Source organism: Mastigoproctus giganteus, chromosome 2 (assembly GCF_048544385.1).
Source record: "Mastigoproctus giganteus isolate SK-2022 chromosome 2, ASM4854438v1, whole genome shotgun sequence".
Classification (NCBI taxonomy): domain Eukaryota; kingdom Metazoa; phylum Arthropoda; class Arachnida; order Uropygi; family Thelyphonidae; genus Mastigoproctus; species Mastigoproctus giganteus.
Genome location: NC_143576.1, coordinates 164,474,369 through 164,488,305, shown reverse-complemented (window position 1 = coordinate 164,488,305; position 13,937 = coordinate 164,474,369). Strand labels below are relative to the sequence as shown.

The window sequence follows — 13,937 nt, the reverse complement described above, 5'->3', positions numbered from 1 at the left end:
ATGGAAGTCTGTTCCACCAACCAACTACCCACTGGCTAAAGGCAAAATTCCCCACATCTGTCTTTCCTCAATTTGAATTTAAGTTTGTCCAGTTCCTCCTTGAATTTATTTAAGCTATCAACTTCCACAACAACAGATGGAAGTTTGTTCCAGCAATTAACCACCCACTAGCAAAATGCAAATTTCTGCACATCTATTCTACAACTGTCTTTCTCAATTTAAATTTATAACACCTTAGGTTCATAATCTGAGCAAGCGGAAGAATCCCATCAGAATTCAGCATGCTCAACCCGTTCAAGGCCTTATACACCTCAATCAGATTACCTCGCAGGTGCCTAGTCTCCTGCCTTAACTTAAGCCTCTCTTGGTAAGAGGATCCCTTCGTTCCCCTCACCAACCTTGTTGCCCTTCTCTGTACACACTCAAGAATATCTACTTCCTTCTTAAATGAGGCCTCCGGACTTGTACTCAGTACTCATGGCATGGCCTAACCATTGCGTTATACAAAGTAATAATCACCTTTTCCTGCTAGCAAAATTCCTATATTTCATTGACAAAACCCCATGACCTGCTCTGACAGCCTATCCTGCATTGCTCAGAAATCTGACTGCACAATTACTCCAAGGTCTTTTTCATTTTCTACACCATAAGTGTAGTACCACACAGTTGATTCATTCCTCTGGGGTTACTTCTACCCATTTGCAGTACTTAGCATTTGTCAATGTTAAACTTCAGTTGCCACTTCTCAGCCCATCTGCCCAAATTTTCTAGATCCTGTTGCAGTAGCACACTGCCATTACTGTCATTAACAACCCTGCCTACCTCTGTACCATCACCTTTGTATCAAGGAACTGAGTTTAGTTATGATATCGGTTTGCTTTCCCCTTCTCAGTGTATTCCAAGCTAAATCGCATACAAATGGCATATTAGATCACTACATGGCTACTTCTTCGTATTACCTCTATGCATACTTCTCTATTTCAAAATGGGAAGCATTCAAAGAACGTATCTTGGAAGCTACTAGGCTTTACATACCAACTAAGAAATATTGTTCAAGGTTTAGGCCAAAATGGATGTCAGATGAACTAATGAGGCATATGGCAGAGAAGAAAAATGCATGGGATACTTACAAATTAACACATGACACAGAAGCCTATGATAGATACAAGTTGATATGCAACCAAGTTACAAAGGAGGTTAGGCAGGCGAAGGCAGATTACGAGAAATCCTTGGCAAGGGATCTAAAAAAAAACAGCAAAGAGTTCTTTACTTATGTAAACTCTAGAAGGAAGGGGATGAATCAGATTGGTCCACTTGATGTCGATGGTTCAACTGTTGATGATCCTGCTCAGGTAGCTAACAAACTAAATGAATATTTTGCATCGACATTCACACATGAGGAGTTATTCAGCAAGGGGAATGCCAGAGGTGTATTCAACTCTAGCAGTAAGCTACAGAATCTTGAAATAACTGGGAGTAAAGTGGAGGAGAAACTGTTGAAGATAAACACAAGAAAGGCACCCGGGGTGGATGGGATCTATCCAGTTATATTAAAGGAGGCAGCAAAGGAAGTAAGCAAACCCTTAGCCATAATTATGAGAGCTTCCTTGGACTCAGGGGAGGTACCCATAGACTGGAAATGTGCAAATGTGACCCCAATTCACAAAGGAGGATCAAAGGCTGACACAAGTAACTATAGACCTGTGAGCTTAACTTCTGTTCCAGGAAAATTAATGGAGGCACTGGTTAAAGAAGCACTGCAGGATCATTTAGACAAGACTTCAGTTATAGCTCAGACACAGCATGGTTTTGTTAAGGGGAAGTCTTGCCTGACCAACTTGATTGGATACTATGATGCAGTCACAAAAGAACTGGATGCAGGGAATAACTTTGATATTATATACTTGGATCTTAGAAAGGCTTTTGATACTGTTGCACATGGAAGACTGCTACACAAATTGGAGCAGTGTGACATTGGAGGCAAATTGCTGCTATGGATAAAGGGGTGGTTGAGTGGGAGAAGACAGAGAGTGGTAATCAATGGACACTGCTCATTGTGGACTAATGTTATTAGTGGAGTCCCTCAGGGCTCAGTGTTGGGTCCATTATTGTTTTCTGTATTTATAAATGATATTGATGATGGTATATCAAGCTTAATGTCCAAGTTTGCAGATGATACAAAGGTTGGCAGGGTTGTCAAGGACACTACTGACACTACACTGCTGCAACAGGATCTGGAAAAGTTGAGCAGATGGGCTGAGAGGTGGCAAATGAAGTTTAACATTGACAAATGTAAAGTACTACACATGGGAAACAGCAACCCCAGAGCAACGTATCAACTCTGTGGTACTACACTGACAGTGATAGAGAATGAAAGGGACTTGGGGGTGATTGTGCAGGCAGATATGAGGTTCTCTGAGCAGTGCAGACGGGCTGCAAGAGTAGCTCATGGAGTATTGTCAATGATATACAGGAATTTTTCCAGCAGGGATAAGGAGGTGATTATTCCATTGTACAAGGCAATGGTCAGGCCACACCTAGAGTACTGTATACAGGTCTGGAGGCCTCATTTCAAGAAGGATGTAGAGCTGCTGGAACGAGTACAGAGAAGGGCAACAAGATTAGTGAATGGAACAAAGGGGTGCTCTTACGAAGAAAGGCTTAAGTTTTGCAAATTACAGTGTCTGGAGACTAGGCACCAGCGAGGTGATCTGATAGAGGTTTATAAAGCCTTGAATGGTTTAAGCATGCTCAATGCTGATGGGATTCTTCCTCTAGCTCAGAAAAATCACCTGAGAGGGCATAAATTCAAATTGAGGAAAGACAGATGTAGGATAGACGTGCGGAAATTTGCCTTTAGCCAGCGGGTGGTTGGTTGGTGGAACAGACTTCCATCCCTTGTGGTGGAGGTTGATAGCCTAAATAAGTTTAAGGCTCAGCTGGACAGGTATTTTGAATGAACAGAGGGGTGAAGTGGAAGTGGGTTTTTTTTTTTTTTTTTTTTTTGGCTGATGCTGCATAAGCTTGCTTTCTTGCATCAAATGCCTCTACTAATGCTAATGCTAATTTAAAAGCCCACCAAAATAAGTCTTCTGCGGTGTATTTCATTATCAGTCTATGCCAGTATATTAATAACTGAAAAGGGGGGGGATTAATTATAATGATACAAAAGTGGTGTACGCTACAAATATGCAACATATATTAATTATGATTTTTCACGGAACTCTTGTTCACATCTCGCAGAACACAGTTTGGGAAACGCTGCCTTATAGGAAGCATCCAGAGATGATTTCACCTGTGTCTAGATGGCAGCGACGGCTATTAATGCTTTGTCTTATGGTGGTGGCACCGCTTCTCTGGGAGTCATCAGTTCCTGTTTTAGTTAAGAGATTAGGTATTGGTAGATGCAGCTTTCAGTCCGCAGACTACAATGAATGATTGGGGACTATGGGATGTGTTGTTGGGCCTAGAATCCCATCTCTATAGCATTGGTTAACAGCATCAATGTCCTGGATTCGTCTGAGAATCTGGTATGGTAGGAAGAAATCTGGTAAGTGGAGGCATGAGCAAAAGTGACAAATTGTTGGGGTAACTCTGAATTGGACAGGTGGACTCCTCCAGGAACAGATTACAGAATTGACTGCCTCCAGTCCAACTTTCCTTGGTGATTTTAATGTTCACAACTCCAGCAGGCTTCCATTTTCTAGTCGCACTGACCCAACTGGGTGAGATGCTGAGGATTTTGCAATTACTAATGACCTCACAGATTGTTCATTCACCTACCAGAACACCAGGCAATCCTAACTACTCAGCCAGTGGTTAGGATTGTCTGATCACTTCATCTTTTTCTCACAAACAACCCATCTAAGTACATTGTTGAGGTGAGTGGTCATCTAAACAGCTCAGATCACAACTTGATGGTCTATTTTATAATGTAGCCTTTCTCTTGTGGTCAATACAAGAATGCAAAAGTGGGGTGATCTGTGAGTTTTCTTGTTTTCTTTTCCTTGGTCAGATTACTATTTCAAATCTTCTGATGTCAAAGTTTTCTCAGATTGCATCGGTGAAATTATTCTTAGAGGGATGAAATTTATTGTAGAATAATAAGAGGTTTGCCTCAATATAATACGTAGAACACTTCCGTATGATACTCTTCAGCAATTAAAACGAAAAATCTTACATAACAGTAAAAAATCAATCTAACACAATTAAAAATTAAAGATTAATTAAAAGAAATTTAACAAAAAAAGGCAAAACAATTTCCCTTCCTTTGCACCAAGCTGTTCAAAAATCCCCCATAATTGTATGTATCAATAGGTTATAACTGGAGAGAAAAGAAGTGAATGAAATAGTCAATAAGAGTTTTAAAAATGAATTTGATAGTATGAACCAGAGCTTCTCTTATTATTTTACAAATATTGATATAAACGTAGAACGTATTGAGCATTACAGCTCTGGTTCATACTATCAAACTCAGTTTATACAATGTACTCGTTTATATGAAGCACATACACTTCAAAAGGATGGGCTTTCCTATGCAAATATCTCCGCTTATTACAAAATTCTGTTAATATGTATTACAAAGTTCATTTTTACCATAAGAAGTAAATATTGTTATTCTGTATATTTAATAATCTTGGCACAGTTGTCCAATTATTGTCCCTAATATTGCCTCTGGCCACCCAGTTCCCTGCATCCCGAAAGATGGCACTAACTTTTTAGAATTTAATTTTGTGTAAGCAAAACCAGTTTATGGTAGCTACAAAATAAGTGCACTCTGAAAAATTATTTAAGGACGAACTGTTAAATTAATAAAAAAATAAACAGTTTTTCTAAGTTGTTTACATACACTCCTTTCCTCTCCACGGAATTAAAGTCAGTTGCAACTGTTACGCCAGTTCAAAGAGTCTTTTGCTACAGCATAATCTATTTTTTGTGCCATTTTATCTGATCTGATGTCTTTTTTAGAACTTGTCTTGTTAAAAACGCAAATGGATGGAATAAAGCCTGGAAATTAAACTGATAATTATACAAGAGGCTGATAAGTTGGAATGAAGCAAAATGGACATTGCAAAGGAATACAACATACTTTTACCTACAATACTGAAAAATCTAAAAAAAAAAAACTTGAAGGGAGTGAAATTGAACCAGCATTAAAAAACAGGAAACAAAACTTTGAGTGGTACCAACAAATGGTTGCATCTATTTGCCAATATCAGGTCCAATTTTCCAAGAAAAGTGGAAATTATCTAGCTCAGCAAGTGAAATTAGTGACTTCAAATGCTAGCTCAAAAGATTTAAAGAGATAACTTGGTTTCACAAAATGTTTGTGGTGAGTCTGGATTAGTCTACAAAGAGAAGGTTACAGACTGGCTGTGTTCTACATGGTCCATTCTTGTAAAATATGAATCAAAGGATATATTCAACTTTGACGACACAGGTTTATTTTATAATTTGCTGCCAGACAACATTTGCTGTTCAAGGAGTCTTGTCATGGTGCAAAATTAAGTAAGAGACTCAGTGTTCTGTTATGCTGCAATTCAGATGGCAGTACCAAACTACACCCACTTATGAGTGGTAAGTTTTCCAAGAAGTTAACCAACTTCCCTGTTGATTATGAGGCCAATAGAAATGTTTGGAATACGGTTAAAATTTTTCAGTCTTGGTTATCAAAAGTCGACAGAAAAATGGCTTCAGAAAAAAGGAACATTTTGATGATTCTAAATTGTTGTACAGCACATTTTGTCAAGACACTTAAGTTGACAAATGTCTTTTTTTTTTTACCTTCCATAATATCAGTTTTATGCAATCACTAGATCACAGCATTATTTATAACCTGAAGAGAGCATGTAGAGCCTGCCTGCCTGATAACGTAATTGACCCGCAACATAGGAGGGAACAATTTGCAGTCAAATTGGAATGTCTTGGATGTTATCCGTAATCTTGTTATTACTTGGGAAAGTATTGTGTCAATTGTAATAATCAACTGCGTGGCTTTGGAGACAATATCATCAAAAAACATTGTTCAGCAGACAAATGTGATAGCAACATTGAGGAATGGGAGAATTTGAAGGAGCACATGGATTTTGTTGGAGAATCTGAAGAGGTTTGTGAAGGCAGACGAAGTTGCTACCACAGCAACACAAACACCAGAAGAGCTACTGAGCACCAAACAAAACAATGTTTTTATTACTGGTGACAGCGAGAGTGAAGCACACAAACTGTAATCTAAAAAAAAAAAAAAAATGCTCAAAATACATTGAACATAATAGAGAATGTGTTAGCCTGCAGTAACATATTTATATTTATAAATAAATAAATAAATAAAACATTGATAAGAAACAACAATTGCATGTAAGAAAAACTGTGCAAACAACATCGGATTCTATATTTAAATTAGATTAATTTATTAAAAATTTAATGGTTTGTATGTCTCCTTTTATATTAAGATTGTAATTCTTTTTACTGTGATACTATAATATTGTAATATCAAAATATATACTGTACAATATTTTCATTTCCATTAATAGCTTTTCTCTTAGTTTATCTTACAAATAAAATCCTTGAAAAATGTGTTATTCTAATTATTGTATTTTTAGACAGTTTTTTTGTTTTTATTAATTTACATTATTTTATTTTTGATATTATTATTATTTATTAATAGATATATAGTATCTATTAATAAATACAAGCTAAAGGTTATAATGATTTATGCACCAACATCGAGCCATGATGATGAAGAGGTTGAAGAAATCTACACCGAAATTGAGTCTTCTAGATGAGCAGAAAACCCACTACACTATTATTATGGGAGACTTCAATGCTAAGGTTGGAAAAAGACAAAACAGCGCAGAAAGGGGTACTTTAGGAAATTTTGGAATTGGTGAAAGACGTGAAAGACTTCTGGAATTTGCAGAATCTCAAGGACTGACAGTAATGAACACTTTTTTCAAGAAAACGGTGAACAGAAAGTGGACATGGAAGATTCCAAATGGATTAACAACTAATGAAATAGACTTCATCCTCACTAACAGAAGATATATTGTGAATGATGTTACCATCCTGAATAAGGTAAATTTTGGAAGTGATCACAGAATGGTAAGATGCACACTTGATATAGATGTGGGAAAGGAAAAAACTGACTGACTCGAGTAAATAATACAAAGGTCTTTGAGATAACAGAAGAGGAGAAAAAGCAGTATGTACTGGAACTTAAGAACAAGTTTGAGCTTCTGCAGACTGCTCAGGACCAAGATATTGACGAGGAATATTACAACTTCTGGAAGTGATAAAGCCCAAGAAACCTATAGGGAAAAAGAAATCCAAAAAAATTAGTCAAGAAACACTTGTCATGATGAATCGAAGACGACACATGAAGAGCAAGGAAAACACTGACAGGGAGAAAATTGAGTATACTGAGTTATGCAAAGCCATTAGAAAGAGACTCAGTGGACATAAAGATTTAACACAAGAAAAGTAGAACAAGCATTAAGGGAAAACAAAGGATTTAAATCAGCAGCCATGAACAGTAATACAGAAAGACAAATGATACTGAAACTGAAGAATAGTGATGGTGTACTTATAAACAGCAGAGAAGGCATAATTCAAATAGCAGAAGACTACTATACAGAATTATACAAGGAGTGAGGGAATGATGCCAGCAGTGGGGAAGATGGATTGCAAAGTAGCAACACATATGACATACCCGATATTCTTCCTGATGAGGTAGAACATGCATTGAAGAAAATGAAGAATCAGAAAGACCCGGGGGGAGATGAAGTTACTGTAGAGTTGTTAAAATTGGGAGGAAGAGACATAACACAAAAACTGGCAAGGCTCTTCACAAAGTGCATTAGAAAAGGTGTGATGCCTAAGCAGTGTAATAATGCAATCATAGTTTTGCTGCATAAGAAAGGAGATAAATAAGAAATCGGAAATTATAGACCAATTAGCTTGTTATCCCACATCTACAAGTTGTTCACAAGGGTCATTACTAACAGATTAGAAAGAATACTTGATGAGAATCAACAGAAAGAGCAAGCTGGCTTTAAGACAGGATTCTCAACTATGGATCACCTTCACGTAATATCACAGCTAATGGAGAAAGCAAATGAATATAAAACATCATTATGCCTGGCATTTGTGGATTATGAAAAGGCATTTGACTCCATACAGCATAAGGAAATGTTTCGGGCACTGGAAAGAGAAGGCATAGATACCCTACGTATTATGATTTTGAAGAAAATATATGAGAGTTCTACCTCCTTTATTAGACTAGACAAAGACAGTAGGAAATTTAAAATTGAGAAAGGAGTTCGACAAGGAGAGACAATATCTCCGAAGCTGTTTACTGCTGCCCTTGAGGAAGCTTTCAGAAGATTAGACTGGTTTCAGAAAGGAGTTAATGTGAACAGAGAGTACCTAAACCATTTTTGATTTGCAGATGACATTGTGGTCATAAGCCACGATCCCAAAGAATTAGAGGAAAATCTTATGCACAGTTAGTAAGGATTTTGGATTAAAGATGAATATGGCTAAAACAAAAGTAATGATGAACAAGTATGCCACAGAAAGGGAAATAATTATTGAAGGAGCAGTAATTGAAAAGGTGGAGTCATACTTATCTGGGACAAGTTATTAGCTGTAATAATGATAAATGGCTGGAAGTCAAGAGAAGAATAAATTTTGGATGGATAGCATTCAGGAAATATAGTCACATACTGATGAGTAATATCCCACTTTGTCTGAAACGTAAAATAATGAACCAATGTATACTCCCCACCATGACTTATGGAAGTGAAACTTGGGCACTCACCAAAAGAATGGAAGAGGAGCTGAGAACTACACAGCGAAGGATGGAACAAATTATATTGGGAATCAGACTGTTAGATAAGAAGAGAAACACATGGATTAGGCAGCAAACTCAAGTAAAGGACATTCTTATCAAAACTAAAGAACTAAAATAGTCTTGGGCAGGACACATAGCTCGAAGACATGATGACAGATGGACTAAGAAAATAACAGAATGGTACCCAAGAGGAGCTAGAAGAAAACCTGGAAGACAAAGGCGGAGATGGATAGATGAAATTCATGAGTTTGTGGGTAGTAAATGGATGGCCAGTGCTCAAAACAGAAGAAACTGGAAAGTTGCTGAAGAGGCCTTCATCCTGTAGTGGATTGAAAATGGTTGATGATGATATAGTATCTATCAAAAAAAATTACTTTTGGGGGCCCTAGTTATTTCAAAGTTATTTCCCTTGAATTTTGTATTAACGAGATTAGACTACTAGAAGATTCTGTGAGCATCGATCCACTGTTGATATTCTGGCCTGTGTTACCCACTTATGAACAAATTCAATAGAAAAGTTTGGTGAAACTCGAGGAGTTGCCATTGACATTTCAACGGCTTTTGTTCATGTTTGCCATAAAGGTCTTCCATCTTGTGGCTTGCCAGCTGCTTTATGTAATTGGGTGTGCCGTTTCCTCTCTGACCACTTACTGCAGATGGTAGATGGCCGTCTTCTGACTTCTCCACAAATGCTGGTGTTCTCCCCAAGGTTCAGTTCTTTCTCCCACTCTTCCTCTTATATATTAATAATCTTCTTCCATTTGACCAGAAATCCTATCCATAGTTTTTCTGATGACAGCACACTGAATTCCACCTTCCAGTTGGAGAAAGCTACCCTGCTCAAACAGCTTCAACTTCTCAAATATCCACCACAATTCCTTAAATGCTGATCTCCATGTAATTCTCCAGTGGGACAAAGATAACTTAGCTGATTTCAATCCTTCTAATACTAGGCCCTGTCTTATATCTCACAAAAAATTCTTCTACTCATATGCTTATCTTCGATAACACTGATTTCTAGGCATGATCATATGATCTCTATTGGGAATTACTGTGACTTCTAATCTCTCTTGGCATAAGCACATTACAAATATTGCTTCCTCTTCATCTAAAAAAAAAAACTAGGTTTTCTCTTTCACTTTTGGAATTACTTTTCTTCCAAACACTTCACTCAAATCTGCAAATCTGCCCTACCATGGAATACTGTTCCCACATCTGGGGCAGCGCTCCCAAAACTTCTCTGAGGCTTCTAGAATCCATTCAAAAGAGGGCATCTAGGTTAATTCATCTCTAACAGAGATTCTCCACTATGTCTCAGACATTCTGTTTCTGCTGAATGCCTTTTCTATGTATACTTCTGAATTGGCTTCTTTAATTAGCACACTCTCTTGCAAAGCAGTCCAAACACGTGCCACAACCAGTCAACACCCTTTTACTGTCCAACTTCAAACTCTGAGAACCACATTTTCTTCTTCCTCATGTATTCATTTGACTTCCATTTTCTGGAACAGTCTTCTTTCATATGTATTTCCTGAAAATTACAACCTACAGAAGTTTGTCCAATGTCAAAAAATCTTCAGACTTCAACCCATGCACGGTACTAAGTACTATAGGTTTTATTACCTCTCGTGTTTGTGGTTCACACACACACACACACACACACACACACACACACACACACACACACACACACACACACACCTGTCAAAATGTGTGTTGATTTTTATTATTACTTCCATTTTTTTAAAAAATTATTATTGCTATATATAGTATATATGTACAACTTGCATTATACATTAATATATGAATACCATAATTGTACTGTATTTGCTGTAATCCAGATAAAATAGTATTATTAAAACTGCTCCTAAATTATCTTAGCCCGAGAAGGTGTATACCAGTAAGACTAAACTCTCAGAAGGAGTACACAAATATTTTAAGTTTGGGAAACAATACTGCAGAAAAACACAGCCAGTACTAGACCCTGTTGAACAGATGTTCTATTAATCTGACCTATTGATCAATTCTATTCTATTAATCTCACCAAAGCATCTGTAATAAAGACAATCAACACTACTAAAAAAAAAAGCCAACATGATGAATTCCCCCTTTCATAAAATACTATGGCAGAGAACTATCCCCCCCTCCAACTCAAAATTTAGAATCAATACTATGTGAAACCCATACCTAAAATAAAGTCCTAAGCAGCCAAAAAAACCTCTGACCAATTGTGTAGGTTGCAGTCTCAAACTGTTGTAGAACCACTACTTCCAACAGATCTACATACAGTTAGCAAAGGAAGATCAACAACTTATTATAAACTCTCCTAAAGGAGAGTTTATAATAGGACCGCGGTTCCTAAACAGTGCACCATGGTGTCCTAGTACGCTGCCGAAGGATATTTTAAATTTGAGGGAAAATAAGTTAGTGATTGTGGTTATTTAAGAATGAATAAAAATATTTTTTCTTTCAATTTATGTGTATTATTTTTTCAAACAGCTACTAAGCTGTTAAGAATTAAATACTTATTAAGTTGTTTGAACCTAACTACTTAATAAACAGAACTGTTAGGTATTTCTTTTGGCTTAGGGGGTGCCATGAAAAAATTACTGAGACAATAAGGGCGATGTGAACAGAGAAAGTTTGGGAACCTCTGGGATAGGACATTGAACCAGTGTGTCATCTCACTAAAAGACATTGTAATAAAAATTCCAATCAGGATACTTAAAATAAGACACCAAGGTTTCTCATCAGAATATGGAAAGTAACTTCACTGTCAACTTCAAAAGGCTGGATATTGGACAATTGGGAGCATAAGGGAAAAACAGGTTTTTAGACCAAAACAAATGGGGGGAGGGAACAGGAAATTTTTTGTAAAGTTCATACTGAATAAGAAATTAAATTTCATTGTCAAAATACACAGACACATGAGTATTTAATAGTACACTATCAAACATTAACTTACATAGGATTTTTCAGTCTGTGGATTTCCATTTCTGATATACAACTGACAATTATTACATCAAGAAAGAAGGGCTCTGTTAATTCTCTTGATAGCAAAGTCTGAACAGACTTTGCTATCAAGAGAATTTACAAACTTCACCAGAAGGAGATGTGGTTTCCTTTTTATTACCTGCTGAAAAATTCTCTGACACTTAGCATTGCTATGGAGAATTAAAATTCTAAAAATGACAGATAATAATTTGCTATATTTTTGTTTCCTTCTGCATTGTCAGTTCCTTACCAAGGACCAGTGTGCATCAGTTCTTTCTCCTTTCATAATAGCATCTGATAGGTTCTCCCACTGAAAATGACAGACCTGCTCTATTTCTTTATCAATGTCAAGTACTAGAAATTTGTCCACAAGAAATTAAATTTCAAAACGATGCACTGCCAATTGATTAAATTTGTGCTACCTAAACATCCATAAGTACATTTTTCATGGGTACTTGTGCCCCATGTAGTCACATGTAGCAATGAACTACTTCCTAACTGAATAAAAGTACAGGATCTTATCTTGTCTTAGACTCAAATCTTGGCAGACGAAATACCTACGACTAAGTTAGCATAGCCATTCTGGTTAAGTCTGCTATTTTGGAATCAACTTACATTTTAGAAGTGGAAGATTTAAGTGTTGGTATAATAAGTTTGCACATAATATTCTTCAACATATCTAGACATGATGATCTCAGTTTGGATTTTCAAAATGTAGGCACAACATTTAAAAGGAATCAACAAACTGTTTTATTCAAGTGAGAAGAGAGGAGCATGAACACTTTCTGCATGAGTGAGGATTACCTGCCTATAACTATCAAACTTTCCTGTTATTTTTTGAATTGTTTTCCTCAAAAGTTTGCAGTTCAGAAGTTTTTTCCTTGGAAGTTCATCTTTCAAAATTTCTTCTGCATCCTGAGCCAGATTTGGATATAAGTCAGTGAAACTCACTGCTGATTGCTTGTTATACTTTAATTTGGTAACTCTGGTTCATGTATTTCCCCACCACTTCTAATATCATTAAATGGATTTATCAAAGTTGACAGTCTACATGCATATAACCATACACAATGCATACACACATTCTTTAAAATCTTTTATTTCAGTGGCATGCATCAGTTGAAACTTTAATTCTATCTTTCCTTTCCAGCACTTCTTCATAAATAGCAGTAAGTGTCCACAAAATATTCATCCACTTCCAAAGGAAAGCATGCAGTTCCCTTTTCAACACACAAATTAACAAGATGACAAGGACAGCCTATTACAGTGAAATCTGCTTTAACAGACACCTCTCTAAAAGGGGAGGCTCAGGCTTGGGTTGCAGCCATTTAAAAACATGTTAAATGAGCTCTCTAAAAGAGATGCTCTAATACAGATTGAAAAATATGAAAGGTCACTTTAATAAGTGTCCTTTCATATTTTTTAATCTCACCTCCTGGAATGGACATTTTCAAAGGATAACATACATGCTTGTTTTTGTAAACCAATGGCATTTACAACAAATGCAAGAAGGTCAATGTCATTACAGTAATACTAATTAGTTATAATGGCCATGGATTATTCACTGGGTAGATGGCTTGTCTTCATCACTGCTGGCAACCATAATCCAATAACCTATACTTTACTGAGAAGTACTGTGTTTTCCATTCATAACAATTATCTATATAAAGAAGAAATAAAAACCATATGGATACCTAAATGAGTGTCAAACTACCTGAGAAACAAAACTAAAAGCTTTTATAGTATCGAATATTTTTTTCCATATGAAAAACTAAATTAAAGACTTTATGCAGAGCGACTTTTATTAACAAGATTTAATTGATGTGCTAATCTCAACTTTAAATAACTAGTCCAAAATATTGCAAGTAATCTACTCTAAAATCCTTGTAATAAGGATTTTGTAAATTCGGGTAAATAAGTAGTTCAATCTCAATAAATTTTAACCACATGGAATTAACTGTTGAATATACTGCTCCAATAATTATAAGTGGCAATTGTAAACCTGTAATTAAGACCATGTAACCAGTACATCACATTCCTGGTAGATACCCTGCTAGCCCAAGACATCCAAGAGTAGCAACAATTTAATTTAATA

At 36.4% G+C, this 13,937-nt stretch overlaps 1 protein-coding gene across 2 annotated transcripts in view; it reads right to left on the bottom strand.

Annotated features, from left to right (window-relative positions):
* The window catches only part of LOC150089723 (ubiquitin-conjugating enzyme E2-17 kDa), a 205,578-nt gene that overhangs the window by 126,503 nt on the left and 65,138 nt on the right, over window positions 1-13,937 (bottom strand). The gene's annotated exons all lie outside the window — the stretch shown is intronic.